The 17644-nt window shown below is 49.2% G+C and overlaps 1 protein-coding gene and 1 long non-coding RNA gene across 2 annotated transcripts in view; one reads left to right on the top strand and one right to left on the bottom strand.

The window, feature by feature from the left end:
- The window catches only part of Agpat3 (1-acylglycerol-3-phosphate O-acyltransferase 3), an 84377-nt gene extending 83218 nt beyond the window's left edge, over window positions 1-1159 (bottom strand). Inside the window, exon 1 of the mRNA XM_006256243.5 lies at window positions 1021-1159. The gene's annotated coding sequence lies outside the window, so the exon portion shown is untranslated. The remainder of the gene's footprint in view (window positions 1-1020) is intronic.
- Window positions 1160-15593: 14434 nt separating this feature from the next.
- On the top strand, window positions 15594-17017 carry LOC120098853 (uncharacterized). The gene is made up of 2 exons (XR_005497504.2): window positions 15594-16418; window positions 16807-17017. It is a non-coding gene; the product is annotated as an uncharacterized LOC120098853 (long non-coding RNA).
- Window positions 17018-17644: the final 627 nt, after the last annotated feature.

The following is a 17644-nucleotide window of genomic DNA, read 5'->3' as shown; positions in this document are numbered from 1 at the left end:
AAGCAGAAAGGGCTGCTCCCACTCAGTTCCAACAAGCCACAAACCCAGCACCCCCAGCCGGCACCCTATGTCCAAACCCAGAATAAGAGATCTTGGCTCTGGACGAGTCATTCCAATCTGTCTCAAATCCAAGTAGCCTTCTTGTTTCCCAGGAAGAACCCAATCTCTTACTGATTCTCTAGAAGACTCTCCACAATGCTTTAAAAGTTAGGTCTGAAAGGCCATTTCTAAAATCATTTCCCTGGGCCCCTAAACTTCTCTCAAAGTAAAAAGGGAAACCTGCACATATTTTCCACCGAGCTTAAGTGCTTATGATCCTCCTGTCGTAGGTACCTGGGGTCAACTGCTCCAGGGCTCCTGGTGCCCCACCGAGCACCGTGGACAGGTGTTTTCCTCCAGAGGCTCTGGTTACTGAGTGACCCCAGCGCCTGAGTGAAACGTGGAAATTCACAGTCGGCCTTTGGTCTCAACGCCAAAGTCAGAGAGAGAGAGAGAGGAGAGAGAGGAGAGAGAGGAGAGAGAGGAGAGAGAGGAGAGAGAGAGAGAGAGAGAGAGAGAGAGAGAGAGAGAGAGAGAGAGAGAGAGAGAGAGAGAGAGAGAGCGCCCTCGAACCTTCCTCCAGGGCATCCCACCTGCAGACCTCCCTCGGCGTTGAGCAAGCAAAAAAGTGAAATTAGCCCAAAGGGCCCCGAAATCAGGCATGGGGGATCCTCCAGTGCGAGAAGCCAGGAGCCGAGCAAGGTTCCCCCCGGAGAGGGACCCGAGGCCGCCCAGGCCCTCTCACCGGGCCCGGCATCCCCATGTCTCCCCGATCGCCCCCATCCCCAGGCCGCCGCGCACCCCGCACCGCACCGGCGAGCCGGGCAGGCCGCACAGGAGCCGGGCGGGACCCGGAGCCTCCAGGCGCCGCGCTCTCCAGGCCGCGCGCCCCGCGGAGCGCAGCCGGCCACTGCGGCGGGGCCCGGCGACCGCGGGCGGGGGACGACCTCGGGCGGCTCGGCCCGGCTCGGCGCCGCTCACCTGCACTCCACCTGCTGGTCGCGGTTCTCGCGTCGGCGCGCGCGGCCTGGGCCCGGCCCGGCCCTGCGTCGGGGCCTCAGCGAGTGCGGCGCCCGCCGCCCCGGGCCCCCATCGCCGCCCTCCGCCTCGGCGCCGCCGCCACTTCCTGTGCGCGGCGATCCCACAGTTCCGCCGGCGCGGGACGCCGGGCGCGGGGACGCGGGGACACGCGCGGACGGATGCGCGGGGGAGGAGTCGCGGCCCGCGGCGCAGCGGCGGGCGCCTCGGCCAACGGACAGCGGGCGGGGGAGGGGACGTGAGGGGCGCCCCGCGGGAGCAGCCTCCACCCTCCCGGACCAGCGGGGTGTTCCTAGACCCAGCCCGAACCCCCTTCAGCCGCCTGCGGTCCTCCCAGAGTCCCACCGGGATGATCGTGGGCCCAGCTTGAATTCCCTCCTTCAGCCCCCTGGAGTCCTTCTGGGGTACTGCGGTGTTCCTGAGCCCAGCCTGGATCCCCTTGTCCCCTGAAGTTCTTGGGGTGTTCCTGGGCCATACCTGGACCCCGATGGTTCCTTGGAGTGCTCTTGGGGTGCCTTCCCCAAGAACTGGGGTATTCTCTTGGCCTAGCCTGGATTTGCCTCCCTTCAGTCCCCTGGAATCATTCTGAAACTCAGCCTAGACCCCCTCCCAGCCCTGGAGGTCCCCTTGAGACCTGGGTTGTTTTGATGGCTCAGGTTAGAATCCCCTTCCTTCTGAGCCCTCCTAGGAGCGCCTGGAAATTTTGGAGTCTCCTGCCCATTCCCCTTATCTTCCTGGACCCCACTCCTAACACACACACACACACACACACACACACACACACCTGTCCCCAAGTAAGGATCCCATCCTGGAATCCTGGAGGATTGTCCCCAGTGTCTGGTGAGGCACCAGGATCGCTTTTCAGTCCCACGTGCTGTACCCTTTGATTTATTTATACTTGGCAACTGGCTAGCAACATTGTATCCACATTCGACCCAAGAGGAAACCTCAATTAACCTAGTCCGGGGTCTTCCTAGGGTCAGCCATGAGTACCCTCTTTCCCAAGCAGCCTGTTCTGGCCATAGTGAGTCATCGGATCAGAGGACTAACAGGCACCTGAGCTTTCCTCCCTCACCAAGCAGGCTGATGCTAAAACAGGCCAGGAAGGACTGTGCAGGCTCAGTTGCGGCATCAGGACCGGGCCATCTGCACACCACTTGAAACCCGTGTGGCCTCATGCCTGCTCAGTCCTTGGGATCCAAGCCCTACTTTCCGAGTTCACTTGAAAACGACTTAGGCCAAATACCAGCGGCCGGGCTGCCTACCTTTAAAAGCTTCTGTTCTGGGGCACGATCTCCAGTAACAGACAGGGAAGTAAGTATGTGCCTTCCCACACTGCCGGAAACTGCTGAGTAACAAGTCTCCAAGTCTCTTCAGCTACATAAACTGCCGTGACCACTGGCAAACAGGTTCTTTCACTCCAACCCGATCTTAATTACTAACGTTAATAACTCGTCACACCACCAGACACCTTTAAAAGCTTACAGGGTGGCTACAGAAGAGTTGAAGAGACTGCATGACTCAACCAGGCTGTCTGGAAGGCAGAGGCTGAGCTGACAGAAGAGGGAAATGGGGAAAGTTTAAGCAGGGAGAGAGAGGAGAACCCCTCACCCAGTGGGGTAGAAGTTTCTCAGCTGAGAGCCGCATCTCAGCAGATCTTGCTACAGATTGAACCAAAGTTCCTTTTTCCCCAATAATTTATTCACTTTACATCTCAATGGCACCCCCCCTGAGTCCTTCCTCATACACTTCTTCCACCTACACCACTTCTCCTCTGAGAAGAGGGAGGCCACCCTGGGTGCCAACCCACCCTGGCACATCCTCTGCAAGTCACTGCAGGACTGGGCACATCCTCTCCCACTAAAATATTTCAAATAGGTTAAAAAAATAACACTTATGGCTGAAGCATCTTTAACCTTTGAGTTTAATCAAACTCCTTTCCCAACAGTGACCCCATAACTTAGTGAATTTCACAACTAACATAGGTTCTGTTTACGGTCTACACAGGCAACTCCCATCTGCTCTAGCTAGCTCAGAAAGGATTTCTTGGACCCCTTTGGCCTATGTTTTGATCATAAAAGCCTTCTTCCCACCTGGCCCTCCTCCAGCACTCAGGACAAAGAAGCAGGTGAATCTCAGAGTTTGAGACCAGAGTCTGGTCTACAGAGCAAGTTCCGGGACAACCAAGGCTACATAGAACTGATCCCTTGTTTTGAAAAGAAAAGAGAAAGAGAGAGAGGGAGGGAGGAAAGGGAGTGAGGGATAGGGAGAGAGAGAGACAAGACACATGTGGGGGTGGGAGGGAGAAAGTTCCCTAGAAAGTGGCTCAGGCCTTCAATCCCAGCACTTAAGAGGGTGAGGCAGGAGAATTGCTTCAAGTTTGAGAACAGTCTGTACTACCGAGTGAGTGAGAACTTCTCAAAAAGGAAACACTTTCAAATGTTAAGTTGGGAAGACATGGCCAAAGTCATATCTGTGACTCTCTTTAATAACACAGGTCTCTCTAGGTTAGTGGTGGCCTTTGACCCCAGCTCTTGTGAGGCAGAGGCAAGAAGATCTCTTGAGTTTGAGGCCAGCCTGGTCTATAGAGTGAGTTCCAGGACAGACAGGGCTACACAGAGAAACCCCATCTTGAAAAAAGAAAATAGAGCCTTTCAGACTCGGCAATTTGATTCAAAATGGAGGAACTCTGGTCACCTCTGAACTGGCACTTCAACATTTCTTCAGTTGAAAAGTATTCACCCCTTCCCTTCAGCTATCAACGATCACTTGCGAAATTACTGCTTATCAGGAGTGTGGATCCTAACATAATTTCCAAAGATATAAACAACCTCCCCCCCGCCTCCTACCAAAGGAAGGGTCACAGAGAAATCTGACAGGCCCAGAATGGGCAGGAATCCCACAAAACCTATTCCTTTTTCTTTCAGAACAGGGACACTGAACAGACCCCAACCTTCCTATGCCTAGACTTAAAAACTGAAAACAGCCTGGGGCCTAAGCACCCTTACTCTTAGGAAAGGCTGATTCTCCTTCACAGATATGATCAGCTTCTTCTAAACTATAAGAGGTGGGAAACGGCTCAGAGGGAAAAACACTTGCTGAACGTCCTGAGGAACTGAGTTCAAATCCTGGAATGCACCTAAAGGTGGAAAGAGAAGCGAGTCCACAAAGCCACCTCTGACTTTTATCTTCTACTCAACCATGACGCGAGCCCCCCACATCCAAAACAAATACAATAAAAATTTGAAAAACGGTTAAATCGTAAGATAGCCACAGACAAACTAGGAGGGACTCAGCTCTGTCTCCTCCCATTCCTGTGTTTCAACAAACTATAAATAAACCCATTTTCGTTTTCTTTGTGTATGTGTGGTAAGCATGTGTGTGTACGTACATCTGCACGTGTGTGTGTGTGTGTGTGTGTGTACGTCTGCATGTGCATGTGTGTGTGTGTACGTCTGCATGTGTGTGGGTCTGCATGTGTGTGGGTCTGCATGTTCATGGGTACGTTTGTATGCACATGCAGATGGGAGTCCCAAGGTTGACCTCAGGCTTCATTCTTCCACCCCTTCAATGAGGCAGGCTCTCTTAACCGAACCCAGAGCTCACAGCTATGGCTAGACTTACCAGTCAGCTTGCTCTGGGGATACAAGGTCTTTAGACCAGGCGGGCCTCCCATTCAGAGATCCCCCTGCCTCTGCCTCCTAAGTGCTGGGATTTAAAGGCATGCGACACCACCACCCAACTCACTAATTGTTTTAGTTTTGAAGTCTGAAGAGCTCCTTGTAGCCCTGCCACCGGAACCTTGCTTTGGTTTGTGATCTGGGTGGCAATTTGTAAAGAGGGTTTGTTTGAAATGTATGTCACTTTGGAAGCTCCATCCAGCCACTTCCTGAATGGCTGGTTGGTTAGTGTCCTGGATAGCTTCATGTCAACTTAATCCAAGCTAGAGTCATCCAAAAGAAAGGAACCTCAACTGAGAAAATACCATCATGAGACTTAGCTGTCAGCCATTCTCTTAACTAGTGATCAATGGGGAGGGCCCAGCTGACCATCGGTGGTCCCACCCCTGGGCAGGTGGTCCTGGGTTCTATAAGAAGGCAGGCTGAGCATGCCATGGTGAGCAAGCCAGTAAGCAGCACCCCTCCATGGTCTCTGCTTCAACTCCTGCCTCCCGGTTCCTGCCCTGCTTGCGTTTCTGTCCTGGCCTCTTTCGATGATGGGCTATCATGTGGAAGTGTAAGCTACTGAATAAACCCTTTCCTCTCCAATTTGCTTCTTTGGTCAGTGTTTCGCCACAGCAATAGAAACCCTAACGGAGACCATTAGGGAACTTGAGCGCCGATTTTGCCCGTTCTGGTGGCGGACCACTTGTCTGAGGCTTGGCTTCCTCTTTAGATTTTGGGGTAACCCCCATCTCCACGTGTGTGGCATGAAAGCATTTGGATCCATCTGGTGTCACTTTAGCACCAGCCTTCAGAGGGTGAATTATCCACGTGACCCAGCAGGAATTTCCCAGAGACCCCACAAACCACAGCCGAGAGCACTCAAGCGTTTGCCCACATTCAAATTTCCTAAAGACCTTGATGCTGGGGCTGGAGAGTAGCTCAGTTGGTAGAACATTAACCTAAAATGCCTGGAGCCCTGACTCCATTCCCCAGCACTGCATGCACCTGACAGGGCAGCCTCGGGTCTGAATATTCCTTCATCTTGAAAGAACTGGGATGTAGCTCTGTAGGTTCTTGGGTATCAACTAGTACACCAGAAGGCACAATTTGTAATGGCCTGGCCAGAGCATATGTGAGAACAGACGAAGGGTCTTTTTTTTTTTTTTTTTTAAGGTGGCAAAGTAGTAAGACTACAAAACAAGAGAAGTCAGAAGACATAGTTAAGCAGACCCTCCCAATCATTCTCCTGCCAAGCAGCTCTGTGAGTAGGGACTGCCAAGAAAAGATCTCTTCAAACGGCAGAGCATCAGCCATGTTTGAAGAACCATATGTTCTCGGCACGGATGACTTGTAAAAGGGTCACGGGGGTTGAAGACGCCCTTGCTAGGTTAGGGCCCCGGGCTGTCAACTCGTGTGTTAACTGTGACCGAGTTTACAAAACTGTCCGTGAGAATCTTACAGCTGCGAACTCGACAAGTTTGAGTTGGGGCTCAAATGTCACCAGCGCCCGGGTCCTGAGCACGGCTTGTTTCAGTTTTAGAGTTTTCGTTTGAAATATCTCTTTAAAAAAAAAAAAAAGTTAAAAAAAGGGATAACGGGAGGGCAGAGAGATGGTTTAGTGGTTAAGCATGCACCTGGGCTTGCCCGGTCACCAGTCAGGAGACTCACAATTTCCTGACACTCCAGTTCTGCTGGGCACATAACACAGCAGCAGCAGTATGAATAATAATAATAATAATAATAATAATAATAATAATAAATTTATTTTGGTTGATTTTTGTGTTTTAAGACAGGTCTCGTGTAACCCAGCTTGAACTTCCTGCTCCTCCTCCCTCCTCTACCCCACTGAGAGTTGGGACTTGAAGCAGTCGCCGAGGAGCTGCTTCTGCTGAGAAGCATAGACTCCACACACGAGCCTCTTCCTCAACGACCAGCTCATCTCCTCCTTGCTTTTATTCCCTCACACTTGTGGGGGGTTGGTTGGTTTTGTTCCACTGGGACAGGGTCCCCTGCAGGCCTGTGTCACCTCCACCAGTAGATAGTCAGGGATCCTGACTTCCTCTAAGTCTAGACCCTGAAGCTGCCTCAAAGAACAAGACACACCCGAGGGGTCCGCCTGCCAAAGACGAAGTTACAAACGGCTCTACAAGGGCTAGTGTGGATGGGAATCCTACTTTATACAAACCCAATTTTTCTTTCTTTTTTTTTTAAAGTAACTCATTGAGACCCCACTTTGTTCTACTTGGACTCAAATTAAAAACTGATCTGGAGCTACCCTGAGGCTCAAGTTCCTTCCTCCCCACTTCCTGAAAAGCTCTGTGTACCTATCTTTGGTCTGGGAGGGATTAGGCTGGCGGCTCCTCCACCATCTCCACGATTTGGACAAACTGATAATAAATCCATTGTTCCTTACCAATTTTTGTTCGTTCTGGTGTTTTTCTCAGAAGAGGGTTTCCCTGTGTAGTCCTGGCTGTCCTGGAGCTTCCTATGTAGACCAGGCTGGCCTCAAACTCGGAAATCCAACCTGTTCTGCCTCTGCCTCCCAAGTGGTAAGATTAGAGATTCACACACCCTTCCTGGCCTCCTTCTAGCCATTACCAATTTTTGTTTCCTAGTTTCTTGTAAAACACGAGAAAAACCATGTGGCAATTTTGATGACTCTATGCACCAATAACAAGTAACATTGTTGCTTTCCACAATGAAGACGCTGGGGCCACAGAGGCAGCGGGTCCAAAAGAGTAGCCCAGACAACAGAGAATTAGAGTAGCCTCAAGTTATGGGAAAGTACACCCACTCCCTGACCTGCTTGGCATCGTTCGACAAGCGAGAGGATTTGAACTCTTCCTGGGAACTTAATATTTCTAAAGCCTTTATCTATGTGATCATTCTTAGTAATCCAAACTCAAAGACAAAAATTGCCACAGGGACCTGCAAGTGTGCTGGCTTAGCGCCCCACCTGTAAATCCAGAAACCAGACGCTCTCTGAAGGCCCAAGGTCACCCGGTTAAACTGCAGAAACACCCGTTTAAAATATTCTTAATTTCAAACACTTTCCAGAGTATTAATGTGCTGGTTCTGCGTGTCACAGTCCAGTATAGATCGATTAATTTCAAATAAAAATTCAACAGTCGGTTACGGAGCAGCAGCCAGGAAGCAGGGTTAAGCCTGACCAATTTTCTGAGCTACTCCGAAAACAAACAACAAACACTCTACAACTTTCCTTTTCTTCATTCTCTTTCTTAAACAAGTTTCCCTGACACTTAGGGCTTCCTTGCTCTCTATGGCCCACTCTCTCCGTTAGCATTCTAAGCTCCACCCCTATAGTAACCTGGCAACAGCCAGGTATGCTCCGCCCCACAGTTACCTGGCAACAGCCAGGCATGCCTGACACTATAAAAGGGGCTGCTTAACCTCCCCCCCAACTCTTGTTCTCTCATTCTCTCTTGCTCTTACCCACTTTGCCCTTTGTCCCCCTTTCCCCATTCTCCTCCCCACCTTCTCTCCGCGTGCTCATGGCCGGCCTCTACTCTTCTAGTTCTCTCTCTCCCCGCACTACCCTCTTAACTCTCCTCTCCATGCCCTGAATAAACTCTATTTTATACTATACCGTCGTGTGGTTGGTCCTTTAGGGGAAAGGGATGCCTCAACATGGGCCCATTGAGGCACCCTCTTTCCCATACCTCACCACACCTCCATAGAACATAATCCCCCCCCCCTTTATCTTTTTATCAACACAACACCCTCACTCCTACTTACCAGTCAGCCTGGCTCTGAAACCATCATGTCCATATTGCAGGGGCTGGCTTCTCTTGGCCTAGCTCGTACTTGTATTGTTTTCCTGTTAGAAAAACCAAGGTGCCTACCTCTAATGTCAACTGGCAAAAGAATTCTGGCCCGAGCGGCGTTCAGTGGCTGTGTAAAAGTCTTCAGGAGTTGCAAGTTGACACTGGGGCTCCTGCAGAGCTGACCAAGGAAGCTCTGTCCTTTCAAGTGGCTCTAATTCTCAGAAAGAACTTTCTGGCAACCTGTTCCACAGATCCATAAACTGAGTGTGAGTGTGGAGCCCGAAGCCAAATGACGGGGGGCTACCCACCTCTTAACCCAGAAGGGCCTCTCAGTTCCAAGGTGGCTTCACCACAAAATGACATGTCTCAGTCTCCACAAGTTGGGGACAGGATGGGCATTGGCCATTCATGCTCCCAGAGCTTTTTGACAGGGACATGGGTTCTTCTGGCTGCCAGACTACAGGCCAAGGCTCGATGCCATCTTGGCCCTCCAGACAAGTACACCTCGGGCTCTAGTTTGTTTTGCTGTGAAGTGAGGCAGTTTGTGCTCCAAGGGCATCCAAAACAGTTCTGGGCCCTAGGCAAATGGGCTTCTTTAAAGGTTTGTTTTTGTGTTTTAATTATGTGTGTGAGAGAGACTGGTACAAACACAGGGAGGTTTTGGCCCTCAGAGGCCAGAGGTATTGCATCACCTGCAGCTGGAGTCACAGACAGTCATGAGTCACCCTGTGAGGATGCTGGCACTAAGCAGGAATACTTGGCAAGAACAATATGCCGTTAACTGCTGTGCTGTCTTCCCAGCCCCCAGAGGGGGTATTTCAAAAGCTTCGAACTGTACACAGATGTCAACATTTACCCAGACTGAAAGTAACTGCTGGAATCTCATGGACACGAACCGAAAAGTTGGAGGTGTTAGATGGGGAGATGCCCATAATAGGAAACCAGGATGATGAATACAACTTTTATTCGGGAAACAAATGATTGTAAACAGTACCTTCTGCAGAGGCAAAAACTTATAACGGGGGTTCTTCTCAGTACTGATTGGAGCCCCGGGATATGCTGAGGCATGGCTTGTGGAAATACCAGAATGGCAGGTATTGCTGGTGTATTGATCAGGGGTCTCTAGAGTAGCAGAACCTATAGAATGAATCTCTATAAATAAATATATATATAATATATAATATTTATGTGATATCTATTATATATACATGTATACAAACATACACACACATATATACATGTATATGCATATATACATATATACACATACACACATACTTATATATACCTATATACACACATACACATATATACATATATACATACATATATATACTCAAACACACATACGCATATATACGTATATGCATATATATATATATGAAGGTAATTTATTGGGGTGACTTATAGGCTGCAGGCCAGCTAAGCCAACAATGGCTGGCTGTAAACAGAAAGCCCAAAATCCCAGTAGTTGCTCAGACCACAAGGCTGGATGTTGCAGCTGGTTTTCAGTATGTGCTGGGATCCCAAAGAACTAGGGCACAGTGCTGGTGAAGGAATGGATGTGCTTGCAAGGCCAGGGCAAGCAGACAGCAAGCAGAAACTTCCTTCGTCCATGTCTTTATATGAGTTTCCACCAGGTGTGACCCAGATTAAAGGTGGATCTTCCAGCCTCAAGATCTGATCAAAGGTGTTTGTCTTCCTTACCTCAAAGGTCCAGACAATTCATGAATTGTCCAGAAGGTTTATCTGCTTCAAACAAAGCAAAAATAATCTCTTGCAGGGCAGTAGTGGTCCTCACCTTTATTCCCAGCACTCTGGGGGCAGAGGCAAGTGGATCTCTGGGTTTGAGGCCAGCCTGGTCTACAGAGCGAGTTCCAGGACAGCCAAGGCTACACAGAGAGACCCTGTCTGGCAAAACATGAACAAAAGCAACAAAAACACAACAAAATCTCACGGGTTTGCCCTCTGTTTCTGGATTGTAGTTCCTTCCAGATATAGTCAAGTTGACGACCAAGAACAGACATCCCAGTTGGCAACAAATGCCACGTTGGGTAAGTCTGACGATGCTCTTTGGACTTCCCTTTGGCTGGCTGAGCACATGAAGCTACCTCTCTTCATGAAATGTGGAGAAGCCTTGCCCAACCAGCACAGAGGTCAGGATCAGACCACAAGAGCTAGAAGCCAGATCTTGATGGCAGCAGACCCTGGGCTAGGGCCCAAGCTTTGGGGAAACTGTGCAGTCACAGAAGCCCCACATTTGAGCCTAGGCTCTTCCTCTCAGCCTGAGGAGTAGCTGATAGTCTTGGTATGCCACGGAGACAGTGGCTTGTGCACCCTCTACACAAAGCCCAAGCAGGTGATACCCAAGAGCTGACACCAGCAAGCCCTTGTGGTTTCCATAGGAAGCTGGGGCAGGAGAGAGGGAGGGCAACCAGTCAGAGGAACAGAGATAGGGAGGAGAGAGTGAGCTTCCCGAGGACCAGAGCAAGGCTGCCAACATATACCTTGCAGAAGCCCAGCCAGGCCAGGTAGTATCTAGCCTTCAGCATGGCAGGATACTCCTGGAAGATGCTTTTCTTTGACCCTGGGTCTGAGGCTCCACCTGCTCAGCCCTTAGCATCTACAAGCCTAACAGGGTCTCCTGTATCTTAGCAAGCCCTGGGTACCCTAAGCCCATAGAGCCTGAGGATCCCAGGTCTCCTGTTTACTATTATTGTGATAAACCCTAACGAAAAAACAACACAGGGGAGAAAGGGCATAGTTTAGATCACAATTCCAGGCTACGATCTATTGCTGTAGGAAGGTCACAGGAACAGGAACTTGAGACAGCAATCAGGTCACATCACATTCCACAATCAACAGCATAGAGAGAATGAATGCATGCATGCTGGTTGGGACCTCCTGCCTAGGGAATGGTACCACCCACAGTGGGCGGAGTCTTCCTGCATCAATTAGCTCTGGATAATCCTCCACAGACACGCTGATAGGCCAACCCAAGGTGGGCCATCCCACATGGAGACTCTCTTCCCAGGTGATCTTAGGCTGTATGGAGTTGATGATTAAAAGCTAACCACTAAAGTGAAAGCTTCTACTTTCTTTGGAAAGTTAGTTCTGTTGAATGATGTTTTGCTGGGGCACACAGGTGAAAGGAGGTCTTGCTAAAGCAAACACATGAAAGACTGTTTTCCTGAAGCAGACACAGGTGAAAGGATGCTTTGCTACAGCAAACATGTGTAAGGACCTGTGATGAAGGAGTATAAATATGACCCCGCAGACAGTGGCAGGCAAGCAACTGAGCTTTGGTTTGCTTTTGCTCGCTATTCCTTGCTAACGACACACATGTATTGGTTCTCCTTACACAGCATTGTTGAGCTCAACTTGTTATAACTCCGACATTGAGAGAAATTTGCCCAAGAACTGGTCATGAGGTTCCTGTAGCAACTTGCCAATTTTACAGCCTTTCAGGCTGGTTGGGGAGGCTAGCAGCTTTTTCAGGATTGACCTATAGACAGCTGCTGGTTCATGTCTGGTGTCTGCCTGCCTAGAGGACTGACTGGTCTGCAGTGCTGAGTCGCATCTGGTATTTGCAACTGGACTGATCTGCTGCCAACAGTCAAGCTACCCCGAAAGAACTATGGATGAACAGGTCCACTTCCCCCAGATCCTGATAATGTTTCTCTTCAACTACCTCTGCTGGGTGGTGGACTAGAGGAGAGGTTGAACCCTTATAAAAAAGTAGGTTGCAAAAGATGAATGCCTGCAAACTATCACAACTCCCCTGGCTTAGAAATGCAACTGAGAAGCTAGGAGATACAGGCCTTTAATCCCAGAACTAGGGAGGCTGAGGCAAGTGGATTTCTGTAAGTCAAAGCCAGCCTGGTCTATATAGTAAGCTCTAAGCCAACCAGGGATATCTAGTGAACCCTTTTTCAGAAGCCAGGTAATGTATGCCTTTAATCCCAGCACTTACAAGACAGAGGCATGTTGCTGTAAAATTAAGAAATGCTGTCTTTTATCCCTCACTAGATCCGGCACTACAGTGCCCCAAGGTGTCTGGTAGATATCTCCATCTCAGTCAGCAAAGCATCTCACCCGCTTTCCTCCATCCCATATCACCACTGCTGATGGCTTCTCTCTGAGCCTGGCAACAATCTCTCTATCCATCTAGTTCCCAAGGCAGGTTGCCACCATGCCAGACATACACGTCTCTAGCCACCACATACTCTCTTGAATTCAATTAAATCACCACATAAAATCACCAAACACAATAACCTCTGATCCAATTGATAAGACATAATTGCCCACCTAGACATACATAGCCCTGTACACATCCATCCCTTAAGAACATTCATAACAACCTGTAAATACACAGAGTGCAATCTTAACATTCATCTCCATGTTCTCTCCGCTGCCTCTCTCCTTCCTCGCTCCAGTCTCCTCCCCTCTCTATAACTTTTCTCCCACCCATCCTTTCTTCTCGTCCAATGACAGGCCTCGTTCTATCCTGTACTGCCTTCGCCTGCATAATGACATCATCCTACAGAGGCAACTGGATCTCTGTTGAGTTCAAGACCAACCTGGACTACATAAAGTTGTTTCAGGCCAGCCAGGGATACATAGTGAGACCCGGTCTTTAAAAAAGAAAATAGGGGGGTTGGGGATTTAGCTCAGTGGTAGAGCGCTGGCCTAGCAAGCGCAAGGCCCTGGGTTTGGTCCTCAGCTCCGAAAAAAAAAAAAAAGAAAGAAAATAGGGCTGAAGAGATGGCTCAGAGGTTAAGAGCATGGACTGCTCTTCCAGAGGACCTGAGTTCGATTCCCAGCAACCACATGATGGCTCACAACCATCTGTAATGGGATCTGATGCCCTCTTCTGGTGTGTCTGAGAGAGCAACAGTTTACTCACATACATAAAATAAATAAATCTTAAAAAAAAATAAACATTTGCTTTTAGGGCTGGGGATATAACTCAGCAATAGAGAATTTGCCTGTCATTTGTGAAATTCTGCATGCCTGATAAGACACATCCCCAGCTAAAAGGGAATGAATGCTAGGCCTTTCAAAACTTCGTCCATATCTGCTTACTTCCTCTCGCCATTTAAATCTCAACACCAGCTGTACAGCTAGCGGGGCTGGAGAGTTGCAAAATAAATCTGTTTATGGTGCCCTTTTCCCTGGCACACATACTGCTGAAGTCAGAACTGAGGGAGGGTGATTGTGAGATGAGGAAGTCGTGTCTCTCGGTCCCTCGGGAGGCTCTGCTGGGGACAGGGCTCACACCACCAGCCAGCAGTGTAGCCCACCCTGCATCTCAGTTTCCGGTCTGATCAAAGCAGGACAGTAGCCACTGCCTTAGTATCTCGATGGCTTGTAGGGCGACCAATCAAATTCACACTGACCCCAGAGCTTTCTCTGAAACTCTGTTCCCCATCCTACTAACCACCTCTATGTGAAAACTCCTGCCTATCTTTTTTCCTTCTCCTAAGGGGCTGCCTGCTTAGCGATCCCATCCTTCTCCCTTTTGTAAAGTGGGGGAGGGAGAGTTCTGTAACCATCCCTTTGTTGCTCTGAGCTTTATTCTCCACTGAAGTCCTCGCTCTGAGCCCTCTCTACTGGAACTACAGAGCACCACCCCTAGGCAGCCCTTAAGTGACTGTTCGTTCTCCACTGTCTGGATGAACACACACAGTAAATTGCAGTTAGGTACTTCATGGGCATCTCTGGACAGTGCGAACCTGGAACCACGTTTCTTTTCTTGCTCCTGGGCTGTCCGTGCTTGTAGGGCTGCCATGTGTAGGTGTGACTGAACAAGTCACAGGCCCTGAGGCTGCAGACCAAGGTGCACAGGCTGGTTCCCACCTCCAGTCTCTCCTCAGCCTGCCCATATCCCCAATGTCCCCAGAGCCATTCTTTTTTTTTTTTTTTTTTTTTTTTTCCTTTCTATCCATAGTCATTTACCATGAGTGGTTGATTTTGGAGGGTGGTCATTGAAAAGCAGGATCTTGGGCTGGAGAGATGGCTTGGCGGTTAAGAGCACTGACTGCTCTTTCAGAGGTCCTGAGTTCAATTCCCAGCAACTACATGGTGGCTTATAACCATCTATAATGGGATCTAATGCCATCTTCTGGTGTGTCTGAAGACAGTTACAGTGTACTCCTATACATAAAATAAATGAGTTTTAAAAAAAAAATAAAAAGCAAGATCTTTTAAATAGATAGTAAAAGGTAGAATTCTAGTTAGTAAGAGCAGCATGCTAGCTTGAGTTTTTGTTTAAGCCTGTTGTGTGAGTTTGTCTCTTCAGTCTGAGGAACATGTCGGGCACTTGGCCTTTTTCAGCAGGAGACCTAGTAGCTCTAGAAAAAGTCAACTGAGGGGTTGGGGATTTAGCTCAGTGGTAGAGCGCTTGCCTAGGACGCGCAAGGCCCTGGTCCCCAGCTCCAAAAAAAAAAAAAAAAAAGAAAGAAAAAAGAAAAAGAAAAAGAAAAAGTCAACTGACATAGGAAATGGCCAGGCAGCTACAGTCATGGTGGGCGGAACTAGCCGAGGTCTACCTGCTGCTGCCGCTGAACTGATAAAGCTATTATCATCAGCTCCTCATCAGCGCCGTCACGGAGATGTGAGGAGGATACATTTGAGCCAGCCGGAAGTGTAGTCCGAGTGGCCTCACAGGGGCAGAGGTGGTTGTATCTTATAAAAAAGAAAAAGAAGCCAGGGATATGTTCGGAGGCGTGGTATGATGTTGGGGAAGGGAGTAACTCTGCGGGCCCATGCTGAGGCATAAAGTGTATTCAGGGCATGGGAACGGGAGTTGGGGGTAGGGGGTAGTAGAGACAGAGAAAGGAAGGGAGGGAGGGGGAGGGAGGGAGGGAGGGAGAGAGAGAGAGAGAGAGAGAGAGAGAGAGAGAGAGAGAGAGGAGTAGTAGTAGTAGAAGTAGTAGTAGTAGTAGTAGTAGTAGTAGTAGTAGTAGTAGTAGTAGTAGTAAAGGCCAGCCATCATGAACACATGGAGAGGGGGGGGAGGGGAATGGGGAGAGAAGGGACAGAAAGGGAAGAAGATAAGAGAGGAAGATGAAGAGAGAGGAAGGGGCAAACAGCCCCTTTTATAGCGAGTCAGACACTCCAGGCTGTTGCCAGGTAACTGTGAGGTAGAGCCTAGACGAAATGCTAACAGAGGTCATCATCCTTCAGCTGCCAGAACAGAAAGCGAGACATTTTCCTGTTGGAGGACGAACTGGGCGGGCAGTCAACCCAACAGTGGTGGGGGGCCCCTTTTGCTCACTGGTCAGTGTTAGCATTCGGTCTAAGCCCCACCCCCACAGTTACCTGGAGTTAAGAGGGTAGTAGGGCAGAGAGAGAGAGAGAAGTAGAGAAGTGGAGGTCCGACAAGAGCACGTGGAGAGAAGGGGGTAGGGGAACAGGGAAAGAAGGGACAAAGGGGTAAGAGGGTAAGAGCAAGAGACCGAGAGCAAGAGGGAGCGAGAGAGTGAAGAGGGACCAAGCAGCCCCTTTTATAGTGCCAGGCATGCCTGGCTGTTGCCAGGTAACTGTGGGGCGGAACAGATCTGGCTGTTGCCAGGTAACCGTGGGGGTGGAGCTTAGACTGAACGCTAACAGTCAGGGTGACCACGGTTAAAGTAAGCTCCAGGCAGAGTCCATTCCTCCCCATCTTTGGAGTCAACCTCTGTTGGGATCTGGGTGGAAGTCGAAAATCTCCCTGAAGAAAAAGAAGCTTAAAATGAAGTTGGCCCAGGGAGGGAGCCAGTTTGGGATCTGAACCTCATCTTCGAAGGGTGACAAAGGATGGCAACACAAAGGAGGAAGAGCGGGGGTGGGCTGTTGCACTGACCAATCATATCTTCACACAAGGGGTTAAACAAGGAAGTTCATGGAGGTGACTGGGACTTTTTTTTTTTCTTTTCTTTTCTTTTTTTCGGAGCTGGGAACTGAACCCAGGGCCTTGTGCTTGCTAGGCAAGCGCTCTACCACTGAGCTAAATCCCCAACCCTGCCTGGGACTTATCTGGGTCACCCGGCCTCGGCTTCGGGGTCCTTGATTCAGCTTCTGAAGCCAGGTCCCCTCCTGGACTCTGACCTGGAATTTAGAGAGAGAGAGAGAGAGAGAGAGAGAGAGAGAGAGAGAGAGAGAGAGAGAGAGAAACGAAAGAAGTGGGCAAGCTCCACAGTCACGTGACCCATTGCCGATTAAGTCACATTATTTGTGCGCCTTAGGATCATGGGATAAGAGCACCTTCCCTCTTTACGTCCCTTCCTGGTTAACAGACAAACAGGAAACATCTGAAGATGCAGGATAGGAGTTGGTTCCGGGGCCTTGGGAACATGAACTCGGTTTTGATCCTGCCCGCAAGGTGGAATTCGTTCCTGAAGATGGCCGAACTCGGGAAACTTCCTCCGAACACCTCAGTGGCTGCTACCAAGAGCTGGCATTTTGTCTGTCAGGGGAAGCCTTTTTCATTAAACACCTTAAACGCCATATCCAACCGATCTCTCTGAGGGGCTTGAGGGCCATCATCTACTTTATTAAGTATACCTGTCGTTACACAAACTTTACTTATTCTTTTGTGACCTGCTTCAGGCTTACTCTTGACCACATATACAGGAGGCTAAAGCTTGTCTTGTAAATGAATGCACATTCACACTACACGGCTACAAGCATAGATCCGAGCACGCGAAGTACTTTGATCGTTTATAACTGACCTTTAACTGCACGCCTTAATTATCCTTTAATAGCTTACAAGCTAATAGCGTTTTAAGATTATAATTTTAAATATGTAAATTTTACAGTTTTATTCCTGTTCAGTTTGGGCCTTAAAACTCCGACTTGAATTTCCTCTAGCATCACAATTAAACTTTAAACCATAAATGCAGTCTCCGCAGGGAGACTGAAGACCTTTCCTGATCATTTCATGATGTACCTCTATAGACTATCACAGTTCTTATATGACTCAATCTATCCAAATAGCTAAAACTTAAGGTTAGCAGAGATAAAGGGGCCAGACATACCCACCAGCCTGAATGAATAGAGGTTGGGAATTTATAAACCTTATTTACCAAATGCGTGCTGTTCCTTATCTAAAATTTTCTAGAAGCCTAGTGTTGA

This window comes from Rattus norvegicus, chromosome 20 (assembly GCF_036323735.1).
Source record: "Rattus norvegicus strain BN/NHsdMcwi chromosome 20, GRCr8, whole genome shotgun sequence".
NCBI lineage: Eukaryota > Metazoa > Chordata > Mammalia > Rodentia > Muridae > Rattus > Rattus norvegicus.
The sequence above is the reverse complement of the archived record's forward strand: the minus strand, read 5'-3'. Positions and strand labels throughout refer to the sequence as shown.